Consider the following 14,289-nt stretch of genomic DNA (forward strand, 5'->3'; position numbering starts at 1 on the left):
AAGAGACTGACTTTACCAGACTTTGGTGTCTGAGGCTGGGAGGATTCTACATCCTCCAGCAGATAACCAGTCCGCAAGGGACTGTATATTCCTTGGCCTAAGAAGCCTGGAGGCCCTGCCACAACCGAAGGGACCAGTAAAGCCGTACAAAGCTGGGAGCAGAAAGGAACCCACGTCGCAGGCCATACAGGCGAGAATACACGGAAAGCTCGGAAACGTGGGCTGTTACCCTATAACGAGGAGATAGCCAGAAGGAGCACAGAAAGCACGGTAGGCCTACACCCTCACCCTGACCAGGGCCAATTTCCCCGTTGCTCTCAGACATCCAGGTCCCCTCCTAGCTGGGACTGTTTGTGGGTCAATTTACCTGTTCTAGTAAAGACCCTGGACTGCAACCTGTTGTCTGCATGCTCCTTGCTCCTCCAGCACTATCAGCACTGGGACTCTAACTACCATCACTCCCAACATCCACTACACTGCCCTGGGGCCGCACTCTTCCCGTGGGGAGTCACACTACCCTAGCTGCACACCACATCAGCCCCAGCGGTCTGCATGCAGCGGCGGTTCCTAATAACCGCAATCCACGGGTGGCGTAGTCGGACATAATCAATAGCACATAACGGACTACCACTGGCCTGACCACCCTGAGCCACGGAACCGGGTTGCCACTACTACTCCCATCGTTCCCCCACTGCCCGGATCCGAGTGCCCCACGGCCCAGGGCGCGAGTCAGCTTTGGCGTAGTCGGCAGGATTTCGTGCCCGCAACCACCGGGTACTGCGTGCCTGAAAAAGACTTTTGTAACTTACCTGTGGCGAAGTTTCCCGCCGTCCGGAGTCGTTTCCCGCCATCCGGAGCCGATTCCCGCCATCAGACGCCATCTTGGACCGTTTCCCGCCGTCTTCTGCCGTCTTCCCGCCATCCGCAGCTGTTTCCCGCCATCGGACGCCATCTTCAGGACGCCGCGCGGGAAGAAGAGGGACGTGGACGTCAAAACCGCGCGAGATCCAAAGCTCCGCCCCACGCACCGACGCTGCGCAAGGTCCTGGAAGGGAGAGAGAGCGACGCTGACGTCATCAGGACGCGACGCCAGGTCCTCGTCCATAGCAGCAGCAGCGGAGCCGCGGCCTACAGAAGAGGATCGTCGGAAGGTAGGCCACGCTTAACTAGGGGGGAGGAAGATGTCGGACACAGAGGCGCCCACTACCACCAACGCGGCTGCAGCAGCGGTGATGCCCTTTTCCCTGCCCTACATCCCTGGAGCGGCCTGGCTGCCCAAGTACTCAGGGGAGCCCCATGCCCTAACTGACTTTAAGGAAAGGCTGTACAGTTTGTTCCAGGTTTACCCCCTGACAGAGGAACAGAAGGTCAGCATATTGACAGGGCAGTTAACTGGTGCAGCTCAAAGGGAGGTAAAATCATGGCCCACTGAGGAGAAAAGGACTGTGAAGGGTATTCTTGGCCGGCTGCGGGGTACCTTTGACACACGTACCTCCGCTGAGATTAAAATGAGGTTCTATGGATGTAAGCAGCGGGCACAGGACAGCATCAGAGACTATGCCCTAAATCTGCAGGAAGCCTTGAGGGCTATTCAACAAACTGACCCTGGCAGTGTGCAGGAAATGGATAAGCTGCTAACGGAACAATTCATAGAAGGTCTGCTGTCCAGCGCCCACAGGGCCCAACTGCACCTCATGTTCTTTCAGAACCCTGATCTGACCTTTGCCCAATTTAAGGACAGGGCCATAAGGGTGCTCCGTGAATCTGCAACCAGTGGCGCTATAAACCCCCGGCGCCCTGCTCTCACCTACCACCAGGAGGCGGCGCCCTCCTCTATGGACCCCGTGGGGGCTGATGCACAGGCCCTGAACCAAGCCCCGTCGAAAGACCTGCACCACCAAGTCCAGGAGCTGACCAAGAGTGTCGCGGCGTTGACCAGGACCGTCCAGGCGTTGCAAGTGGACCCGTCAAGACCCATCGAGCTGGCTTCAAGTCCGGAGGATGTCCCGTGGCGTCGACAGAGGAGGATCCCGTCGTTCCGAAGGAGGCCCATAGACCGCTACGCAGAGGATGGACAGCCCATTTGCCGTCGATGCAACCAGCCCGGACACATTTCCAGGTACTGTAATTTAAACGGGTCCAACCTGGGGCAGAGGGCCAACCCCCAGGCATAAGATCACCAGGCCCTTATAATTGGCGTGATAAGTACGTTGGGGGGCGCCCGGTTTTACCCGTGGTGCTGGACGGTATCCCCATGAGCGCCTTGCTGGATACTGGGTCGCAAGTAACCACTATCCCTTATGTACTTTTTAAGCAGTATTGGACTGATGCTGATATCACACGGTATCCAGACAGTAACTTGAGCATCATCGCCAGTAATGGCTTACCCGTGCCGCAGATGGGGTTCAAGGAGATGACCATTAAAATTGGTAAAGTTGAACTGCCGGCACAGGGAGTAATTATTGTGGACATTGACCGTCGTGAAAGTCACCCTAAAATAACTGTGGGTACTAACGTAATTGAAAATTGTCTTTCAGAGGTAATTGTAATTCTACAACAGGTGGCGGTGAATGCTAGTTCCAGCCAACAGAGAGTCCTCAACAAGGAGATAAAAGCCCTGATGAGACGGCAGCAGGTAGAACTGTCTGGTGGTGAGATCGGTAGCGTAAGACTGAGTGACCCATTCCCCATTTCCATGCCTCCCAAAAGTGAAATGATGATCTGGTGTCGGATTGCAATCGGGTTGAGAGGTAGAGACTACCAAGCCATGGTAGAACCCGTGTACTCAGACAGCAGGCCCACCATTTTGACAGCCAGGGGGGTGGTTGATGTGCGTCATGGGAGGGTGCCCGTCCGCATCCTCAACATTGGGGAGAGGGAAGTACACTTACCCAGGTACGCTACACTCGCCAAACTGTTTGTTGTCGAACACAAAGCTATCAGGGCCGTGGAACCCTTGCCTCCATCTCCTCAGGCGGAGGGTTATGGCTCCCAGAAACAAAAGGAGGACTGGTGCCAGAAACTCCACGTGGGTGCTGACTCCACTCCCCTGCACCAAAAACAAGGAGTCTACCGGGTGGTACAGGAGTACGAGAGAGTCTTTAGTAAGCACCCGCTAGACTTCGGCAGAGTAAAAGGGATAGAACACCACATCCCCACAGGGAGCCACCCACCAATAAAAGAAAGACACCGACCTGTACCCCCTGCACATTATCAGAATGCCAAGGGCATGCTAAGAGAAATGAAAGAAGCTGGGGTCATTAGAGACAGCTGTAGCCCCTGGGCAGCCCCCTTGGTTCTGGTGAAAAAGAAAGACGGCACCATGAGAATGTGCGTCGACTATAGACAAATCAACCGTATCACCCACAAAGACGCATATCCGCTGCCTAGAATAGAAGAGTCTTTAGCCGCACTAAAATCTGCTAACTTCTTTTCTACTTTGGACCTTACTAGCGGGTACTGGCAGGTTCCTGTGGCAGAGGCTGACAAGGAGAAGACCGCCTTCACCACCCCGATGGGACTGAGTGAGTTCAACTGTATGCCCTTCGGGCTCTGCAACGCACCAGGGACCTTCCAGCGGCTGATGGAATGCTGTCTAGGGCACCGAAACTTCGAGACGGTCCTCCTTTACCTGGACGACGTGATCGTCTATTCGAAGACCTATGAGGACCATCTAAAGCACCTGGCCGAGGTGTTCGAAGCCCTGGCAGGCTACGGCCTGAAGGTAAAACCATCGAAGTGTCACCTGCTGAAACCAAAGGTCCAGTACCTAGGGCATGTGGTAAGCGCGGAAGGAGTGGCACCCGACCCTGACAAGGTCACGGCAATCAAGAGCTGGCCAAGCCCCTCGAACATCAAAGAGGTGAGACAGTTCCTCGGGTTGGTAGGCTACTACCGAAGGTTCATCCCCGGGTTCACTAAGATGGCAGCTCCTATGCAGGACCTCCTGATCGGACAGTCTAAGTCCAGAAGTCAAAAGCCACCCTTCAAGTGGGATAAACCGGAAGAGGAGTCCTTCCGCCAGTTGAAGATGGCCCTCACGGGGGATGAGATCCTGGCCTACCCTGATTATGGCCAGCCATTTATCCTTCACACAGATGCCAGTAATGTGGGACTGGGAGCCGTACTGTCCCAAAACCAACAGGGCAGAGAAAGGGTGATCGCGTACGCCAGCCGGAAGCTGAAACCCACCGAGAGGAACCCGGAGAATTACAGCTCCTTCAAGCTAGAATTCTTGGCGGTGGTGTGGGCCGTGACTGAACGCTTTAAGCATTACCTGGCATCCGCAAAGTTCACCGTGTACACGGACAACAACCCGTTGACACACCTGGACAATGCAAGACTGGGTGCCCTAGAACAGCGGTGGATGGCCCGTCTCTCCAACTATGACTTCGTGATCAAGTACCGGGCAGGCAAAACTAATGCCAACCCGGACGCCCTATCAAGAATGCCTCACTTACCTGAAGGTGACGAAGACCCAGAAGAGCTGGAGGAGGTAGAACTCCCTGCGTTTCACCGGTATGGAGCCGCTCAATACTCTCACCGCGTGAAGGAGGAGGATCTAACAACTGTGATGATCAATCCCCTACCTCACCACAGCTGGGCCGAGACCCAAGATAGTGACCCTGCAATCCGCCTGGTGAAAGATCTGCTGACCCGGGAAGATGCCCGCTTAGATCCAGATGCTCCAGAGGAAGCCAAGCAGCTATGGAAAGAGAAGAGCAAGCTGTTCCTCTACGAAGGCAAGTTGTGCAGAAGGATTGTCAACCACCGGACGCACGAGCTGACCTGGCAAGTCGTGGTCCCAAGACGGGATGCAGCCATGGTCCTGGGGGCTTACCATGACCGAGCGGGACACTTCGGTTGGAAGAAACTGGAGTTCCTGCTAAGAGGAAGGTTCTTTGGGGTCGGCATGAGAGGAGCTGTAGAAAAATGGTGCAGAGACTGTGGCCCTTGTCACCTGAGGAGGAAGGACCGTGCCAGCCAGAAGACACCCTTGAGGCCCATCGTCACCACGCAGCCTCTTGAGCTGGTAGCTCTGGACCATGTCAAATTGGCTCCCAGCCGGTCAGGATACATCTATGCCCTGACAATCGTGGACCACTATTCCCGTTTTCTAGTGGTGGTCCCGGTAAAGGACTTGACAGCCCAAACAGCGGCCAGAGCCTTCCAGCAATACTTCTGCCGTACACACGGGTATCCGGAACAGGTCCTGACAGACCAGGGTCCAGCGTTCGAGGCTGAAATCTTCCAGGAGTTCTGCAACCTCTATGGCTGTAAGAAGATTCGTACAACGCCTTACCACCCCCAAACCAACGGGATGTGTGAGAAGATGAACAACATAGTCATTGATCTCCTAAAGACGTTGCTCCTGGAGGAACGCAGCCTGTGGCCAGAAAAACTGCTGGACCTGATAGACCTATACAACAATATCCCGGTGAATGCTACAAACTGCACCCCGGCTTACCTGATGCGAGCTAGACCAGGTAAGCTGCCCGTAGACCTGGAGATGGGAGTCCTAATACCTGAGGACACCTCCCCGGATGCGGACTGGGATACGGAAAGGCAACTGCAGTACAAGAAGGTACAGGAGAGTGTGGAGAAGAGCCTGGCCCAGGTGAGAGAGAGGCAAGAAAAACTCTTCAACCAACACGCCCCTGCTGGTCCCCTAGAACCTGGTGAGCAAGTCCTGAAGCGGAAGAGAAGGCTACATAAGTTGGACGACCAGTGGGAAAGGGAACCCTACACCGTACTGCAGTCTGATCACGACAACCCGAAGGTGTGCGTGATCACCAAGGACGGAGGAGAAACCACTAGCACCGTCTCCAGAGACCACCTCAAAAGATGCCCCGAGCAACTCCGTAGTGCAGAAGAGGATCAGAGTGACCTTGAACCCGCAGAGGACAAGGAAGAAATGATCATCACCGTTCTCGGAGAATTCCCTCAGTCCTGGACTCGCATAAATGATGCCATAGTGGTACCCGTCCTGCATTTCCTGCAACCGGCACAGCAACAACCAACACCAGAGCCAGAAGGTGAAGAGGAGCAAGCGGTTCCAGAGGCAGAAGAGCCTGTACCAGCAGCCCAGGAGAGTCAACCCTCTGCTGACAGTGAGCCTGCCATGCCTGCGGTAAGCCAAAGGACCCGCAGACAGCTGCCTGCCCTACCTGTACACCCAGCTGGTAGCTGTACCCCTAACGCTAGTGGGGAAAGCCAGGTTGGTCCACCACCAGACAGTGGGCTACGTAGGTCAACCAGGAGCACAAAGGGGCAGATACCCGCTCACTGGAAAATATAGAGCGCGCTAAGATTGTAAATAACCCTGTTGCCAAATGTTGAAATGTTTGCCAAGTTACGTGCATGTTTGGTAATTCTGTGTTTCAGTTTCTTGCAGCTACCGTAAGGACTCAAAGGTTATGGACTTTTTATAACCAGGACCTTGTATGGACTGCATTCGGAGCCTAACCCAGGAATGAACTAAGACTGTGAAGGACTTGGGGTAGGACAGACCCCCACCTGGTTAAGGCTCCCCGTTGTATTGGTGATATGGACACCCGGTCACAGACCACACTGTGACCTTAAGAACTCAATCTGTGCGTCACTTGCATACTAATGTTTTATGGTATGCATATTGTCTTTGTTTATTGTTTAGTCCCGGAGTACTAAATTTCACTAGGGGGGAATGTGTCACCCTGGCCTGGATGCCACAAAATGTTGCACCTAAGAGGAAGTGTGGCAGGAGGAGAGCCACAAGCCAGAGACAAGAGGCGAAGCAAGCCTGTCTTGGCAGATAAGAGACTGACTTTACCAGACTTTGGTGTCTGAGGCTGGGAGGATTCTACATCCTCCAGCAGATAACCAGTCCGCAAGGGACTGTATATTCCTTGGCCTAAGAAGTCTGGAGGCCCTGCCACAACCGAAGGGACCAGTAAAGCCGTACAAGGCTGGGAGCAGAAAGGAACCCACGTCGCAGGCCATACAGGCGAGAATACACGGAAAGCTCGGAAACGTGGGCTGTTACCCTATAACGAGGAGATAGCCAGAAGGAGCACAGAAAGCACGGTAGGCCTACACCCTCACCCTGACCAGGGCCAAATTCCCCTTTGCTCTCAGACATCCAGGTCCCCTCCTAGCTGGGACTGTTTGTGGGTCAATTTACCTGTTCTAGTAAAGACCCTGTACTGCAACCTGTTGTCTGTGTGCTCCTTGCTCCTCCAGCACTATCAGCACTGGGACTCTCACTACCATCACTCCCAACATCCACTACACTGCCCTGGGGCCGCACTCTTCCCGTGGGGAGTCACACTACCCTAGCTGCACACCTCATCAGCCCCAGCGGTCTGCTAGCAGCGGCGGTTCCTAATAACCTCAATCCACGGGTGGCGTAGTCGGATATAATCAATAGCACATAACGGACTACCACTGGCCTGACCACCCTGAGCCACGGAACCAGGTTGCCACTACTACTTCCACCGTTCCCCCACTGCCCGGATCCGAGTGCCCCACGGCCCAGGGGGCGAGTCACTTGCATTACAACAAAACAAAGCAGATGCTAACTTCTATAATCCTCATCATGCTCCTCACCTTGGCACTCTCAACTCCCCTGATGGAGAAGCCAGGGCCCACCGGAGGAGTCTGATAGTCCGGAGGGCTCGGCCAATGCTGCCCTAAAGCAGGCCAGGCTAAGAAAAGTGTGGGAAAGGTTACCGGGACAAATAGGGGTGGCTGGTGACAGAGTATGGACACCCGGCCACCCCCTGGAGGCTGGGGAGCAAGCGGGGACACCCGGCCACCAGGCGACTGGGGACTGAGTATGGATACCAGGCCGCCGACACAGCCATGGCGTGGTGGCCAGATTCCGCCTCCACATGCCTAAAAGGCCCAATTTAAAGTGCAAGCAAGCAAGCAGTATGGTATTGCAGCCTGGGGGTGGGTGGGTGGCAGGCTGCATACTTGCGCTTGCATTGCAAGGAATGGGAGAGGTACAATTGAACACTGCCCTGGGACAAGGACTTGAATGGGGATAGTTGCAAGTCTGCAACGACAGGTGCAAGGTGGGAGGCATCTTCGCATGTACCATGAAAAGGGGTTTGGCATGCACACACTACAGCGGAATAGGCTGTCCTTCCCACTAAATGCACTGGGGAGGGCACAGGTAATGTTTTGGTATACGCGCTTAATCTTATGTATAAGGCACACCAGGACAAATAGGGGCGGCTGGGGACTGAGTATGGATACCTCGCTGCCGAAGCAGCCATGAGGTAGTGGCCAGCTTCGGCCTCCTCCAAACTAAAAGGCCCCATTTCAAGTGCAAGCTAGCAGTATGGAATTGCAGTCTGGTGGTGGGTGGGTGGCAGGCTGCACACTTACACTTGCATTAAAAGAAAACATAGCAGATGCTAACTTCTGTCATCATCATCATGCTCCACACCTTGGCACTCTCAACTCCACCGATGGAGAAGTCAGGGCCCACCGGAGGAGTCTGGTTCTCTGGTGGGCTCGTCCAATGCTGCCTAAAGCAGGCCGGGCTAAGAAAAGTGTGTGGGGGGATGTTCCAAGGAGAAATAGGGGCGGCTGGGGACCGTTTATGGATACCCAGCTGCCCCCAGGCGGCTGGGGACCGTGTGTGGACACCCGGCCGCGGGGCGGCTGGGGACCGAGCATGGACACCCAGCCACCGGGTGGCTGGGGACTGAGTATGGATTCCAGGCCGCCAACACAGCCTTGACGTGGTGGCCAGATTCCGCCTCCACATGCCTAAAAGGCCCAATTTCAAGTTCAAGCAAGCAAGCAGTATGGTATTGCAGCCTGGGGGTGGGTGGGTGGCAGGCTGCATACTTGCGCTTGTATTGCAAGGAATGGGGGAGGTACAATTGAACACTGCCCTGGGACTAGAACTTGCATGGGGATAGTTGCAAGTCTGCATCTTCTGATGCGGCAAGGATTACTTATGATGGGCACACTTTTAGACAGTGACCTGGGAGTCAGAGATGCTTCCAGGGGTCTTCCCCATGCTGTTCCCATATCTTTTCAGCACTTTATGCATGTGTCACACAGCACATGGCCAGATAAGGTTGTAAAATGTTAAAATGACATTTCCCGGTGAATGCATTTGTCATAGTTGAAAGCAATACAAAAGTGCAAAAACGCATAAAAAATGCTACTTGTGAACATAGCCGAAGGTGTGGAGGAGTATTTTTGTTTTTGGTCATTTATTTTAACTTATACACAAGTCTTTTCCCTGGAAAGGATGTTCCTTAACATAGTTCACAGGAAAAAAGTTTCACTTTCATTTTTGAACGTTTTATTGTGAGCCCGTAAAAGTGGCTTAATACCTCTGACTACGTTGTTGACAGCTGTGACCTGGGGGTCAGAAATGCTTCCTGGGGCGATCCCCATGCTGTCCCCATGTCATTTGAGCACTGTCACTATCGTTTTTGGCACTTTTTAGGCTTTCTACAGACTGCCGGGGGTGCTGCCGCAAAAATGCTCGGGTCTCCCATAGACTAACATTGGGCTCGTTGCTCGGGTCGAGCACCCGAGTATCACGGCGAGCTCGGCCCGAGCTTCGAGCACCCGAGCATTTTAGTGCTCGCTCAACACTACTCTCTTCTATTTCCAATATCTCCACTTGCTGTCCACGAATGGAAACATTCTTGTTTAGTCAGAGATTTACAAATGTCTACACTTGTTATTTCTTACAGCTGAAGGGTTTTCCAAAATTGTATCCAGTCTAGACAATCTTCTTTGAGCTAAATAAGTAAAGCAAAAAACTGACCAGCAATTCTAATGGTGTGAACACATACCTGCTGCAAAAGACTGCAAATACTATATAATGGAAAAGCAGCGGCAATATATTGTGTTAGAGGTCAATATACATGAATACATAGGAAATATTGCAGCTAGACTGATTTGTCACTTAGTGAAATATACTTACAAAATGAAGTTTTTTTGCGCATAATTTGGCCAATTCATGTGTGCCCATCAACCACAACAAGGTAACCTCCGTCTGATGGGTAACTACGCTACCACTGGATATGCCACTCTTGGGCTGTAAGCCTGTATGGACAATATGTCTCTGCTTGGGCTTTAAACCTACAATGTATGGGCTGGTAGAGCTAGTTAAAACCACCTGTGACTGAATGGGAGGGACACATGGTCAGAAAAAAGGCTGTCAAACTTCTAATAGTGTGAACACGTACCTGCTGCAATGCTCCAGGAGCGGGATCCCAAAAATGATTAATAGAAAAAAGAGAGGGGTCGCTCACTGGTCTATTCGGGTGCTCTGAAGAAAAGAGTAATCTCAATTGCAAAAAGAACTTCGGCACTCCATACATGAAAATATAAGAAATATTGTATCTAGACTAATGTTACTTTGAAAAATGAAGGTTTTTTGCGCATAATTTGGCCAATTTATGTGTGCCCATCAACCACGACAAGGTCACCTTCGTATGATGGGAAACTACGCTACGCTACCACTGGATATGCCACTCTTGGGCTGTAAGCCTGTATGGACAATATGTCTCTGCTTGGGCTTTAAACCTACAATGTATGGGCTGGTAGAGCTAGTTAAAACCTCCTGTGAATGAGTGGAAGGAATTAGTGGGAGGGATGCATGGTCAGAAAAAAGGCTGTCAAAGCTGTCAAAGTAAAGCAAAAAGTTAAGAAAAGCATTCAGGGTAGCAGGCGCACCTCGACGCACGTTTCGCTGTCACAGGACACCTTTCTCAAGAGGGCCCACCTCCTTTCCTTTCCTCTTGAGAAAGCTGTCCTGTGACAGCGAAACGTGGGTCGAGGTGCGCCTGCTACCCTGAGGCTCCCCCCTTCCCTGCGTTCCCATTCACTTTGCGGTGAGTACACACTGTTTCCTACTTCGCAAGTGGAGTTTTCCCACATCCATTTGGACCACTACTGCAGTGGTGAGGGTGGCTTGAAATTCTGATGGCCGCAACTTCCTCAGCATTTGGGATGGGATGCAGTGAACTTTTGGGGACCTTGGTTTAGGCACTTTGTACTTTGTTTTCCCCTTCTCCTACATTTCTGATATTTAAAATAAATTTTTGTACTGTATATTTATCTATTAATAAACAATCTCTTTTGTAAGCCCTTTATACTCCTAGTCCCTGTTTGGTTTTATGTATGGAGGACTATGTGAGGCCATTATACTGTATGAAGGACTATGTGGGTCTATTATACTGTATGGATGACTATGTGGGGCCATTATTCTGTATGGAGGACTATGTGGGGCCCATTATACTGTATGGAGGACTATGTGAGGCCATTATACTGTATGGAGGACTATGTGGGGCCCATTATTCTGTATGGAGGACTATGTGGGGCCATTATACTGTATGGAGGACTATGTGGGGCCATTATACTGTATGGAGCACTATGTGGGGCCCATTATCCTGTATGGAGGACTATGTGGGGCCCATTATACAGTATGGAGGACTATGTGGTGCCAATTATACTGTATGGAGGACCATGTGGTGCCCATAATACTGTATGTAGGATTATGTGTGGTCCATTATACTGTATGGAGGACTATGTGGGGCCCATTATACTGTATAGAGGACTAAGAGGGGCCCATTATACTGTATAGGGGACTAAGAGGGGCCCATTATACTGTATGGAGGACTATGTGGTGCCCATTATACTGTATGGAGGACTATGTGGTGCCAATTATACTGTATGGAGGACTATGTGGGGCCCATTATACTGTATGTAGGATTATGTGTGGTCCATTATACTGTATGGAGGACTATGTGGGGCCCATTATACTGTATGGAGGACTATGTGGGGCCCATTATACTGTATGGAGGACTATGTGGGACCCATTATACTGTATAGAGGACTAAGAAGGGCCCATTATACTGTATAGAGGACTAAGAGGGGCCCATTATACTGTATGGAGGACTATGTGGGGCCCATTATACAGTATGGAGGACTATGTGGTGCCAATTATACTGTATGGAGGACTATGTGGGGCCCATTATACTGTATGTAGGATTATGTGTGGTCCATTATACTGTATGGAGGACTATGTGGGGCCCATTATACTGTATAGAGGACTAAGAGGGGCCATTATACTGTATAGAGGACTAAGAGGGGCCCATTATACTGTATGGAGGACTATGTGGGGCCCATTATACAGTATGGAGAACTATGTGGTGCCAATTATACTGTATGGAGGACTATGTGGGGCCCATTATACTGTATGTAGGATTATGTGTGGTCCATTATACTGTATGGAGGACTATGTGTGGTCCATTATACTGTATGGAGGACTATGTGGGGCCCATTATACTGTATAGAGGACTAAGAGGGGCCCATTATACTGTATGGAGGGCTATGTGTGGTCCATTATACTGTATCGAGGAATATGTGAGGCCATTATACTGTATGGAGGACTATGTGTGGTCCATTATGCTGTATGGAGGACAATGTGAGACCCATTATACTGTATGGAGGACTATGTGGGCCTATTATACTGTATGGAGGACTATGTGGGTCCATTATACTGTATGGAGGACTATGTGAGACCCATTATACTGTATGGAGGACTATGTGGGCCTATTATACTGTATAGAGGACTAAGAGGGGCCCATTATACTGTATGGAGGACTATGTGGGGCCCATTATACTGTATGGAGGACTATGTGGGGCCCATTATACAGTATGGAGGACTATGTGGTGCCAATTATACTGTATGGAGGACTATGTGGGGCCCATTATACTGTATGTAGGATTATGTGTGGTCCATTATACTGTATGGAGGACTATGTGAGACCATTATTCTGTATGGAGGACTATGTGTGGTCCATTATACTGTATGGAGGACTATGTGGGGCCCATTATACTGTATAGAGGACTAAGAGGGGCCCATTATACTGTATGGAGGGCTATGTGTGGTCCATTATACTGTATCGAGGAATATGTGAGGCCATTATACTGTATGGAGGACTATGTGTGATCCATTATGCTGTATGGAGGACAATGTGAGACCCATTATACTGTATGGAGGATTATGTGAGGTCTATTATACTGTATGGAGGACTATGTGGGCCTATTATACTGTATGGAGGACTATGTGGGTCCATTATACTGTATGTAGGAATATGTGAGGCCATTATACTGTATGGAGGATTATGTGAGGTCCATTATACTGTATGAAGGACTATGTGAGACCCATTATACTGTATGGAGGACTATGTGGGCCTATTATACTGTATGGAGGACTATGTGGTGCCCATAATACTGTATGGAGGACTATGTGGGGCCATTATACTGTATGGAGGACTATGTGGGGCCCATTATCCTGTATGGAGGACTATGTGGGGCCCATTATACTGTATGGAGGACTATGTGGGTCCATTATACTGTACGGAGGACTATGTGTGGTCCATTATACTGTATCGAGGAATATGTGAGGCCATTATACTGTATGGAGGACTAAGAGGGGCCCATTATACTGTATGGAGGACTATGTGGGCCTATTATACTGTATGGAGGACTATGTGGGTCTATTATACTGTATGGATGACTATGTGGGGCCATTATACTGTATGGAGGACTATGTGAGACCCATTATACTGTATGGAGGACTATGTGGGCCTATTATACTGTATGGAGGACTATGTGGGTCCATTATACTGTATGGAGGACTATGTGAGACCCATTATACTGTATGGAGGACTATGTGGGCCTATTATACTGTATGGAGGACTATGTGGGGCCCATTATTCTGTTTGGAGGACTATGAGAGGCCCATTATACTGTATGGAAGACTAGGAGGGGCCCATTAAACTGTGCTTAGGGATTCGTGGGGGTCACATTTGGGGCATCATACTGTGTTGTGGTTACCATATGTTGCTGGGAGGAGTTGAGGTGGGGGTAGTGTAGGGTCATAGGGTCATCATACTATACATGCGGAGGGTACTGTGGAGGTATTCCCTCTGGGAGTATCATACTGTGTTTCTGTATTTCAGGGTGGGAACTTTTGTTGGCATCTTACTTTATGATGACTGCAATGAAAGGGGAATCTAGGGGCTTCAATAGGAGGAAATTTACTTTGTAAGGGCTGCAAAGTTGTGGGATATGCTCTTCTGTGACTCCGATGAATATTAATTATTTTTTATGATTTCTATGTACGCCCATGGTTTCTAGCCTCAATACATTTCCTGGCAGCAAGCAGAGATACTGAGAATTATGATGAAGTAAAGTAGCAAGTACATTAAAAAGTAGCAAAACTTTCCTTTATACAATGATAACACTTTATTTATATAAGAC

This window comes from Phyllobates terribilis, unplaced genomic scaffold (assembly GCF_046119375.1).
Source record: "Phyllobates terribilis strain yellow unplaced genomic scaffold, ASM4611937v1 Scaffold_8__6_contigs__length_399053987, whole genome shotgun sequence".
Taxonomy (NCBI): Eukaryota; Metazoa; Chordata; class Amphibia; order Anura; family Dendrobatidae; genus Phyllobates; species Phyllobates terribilis.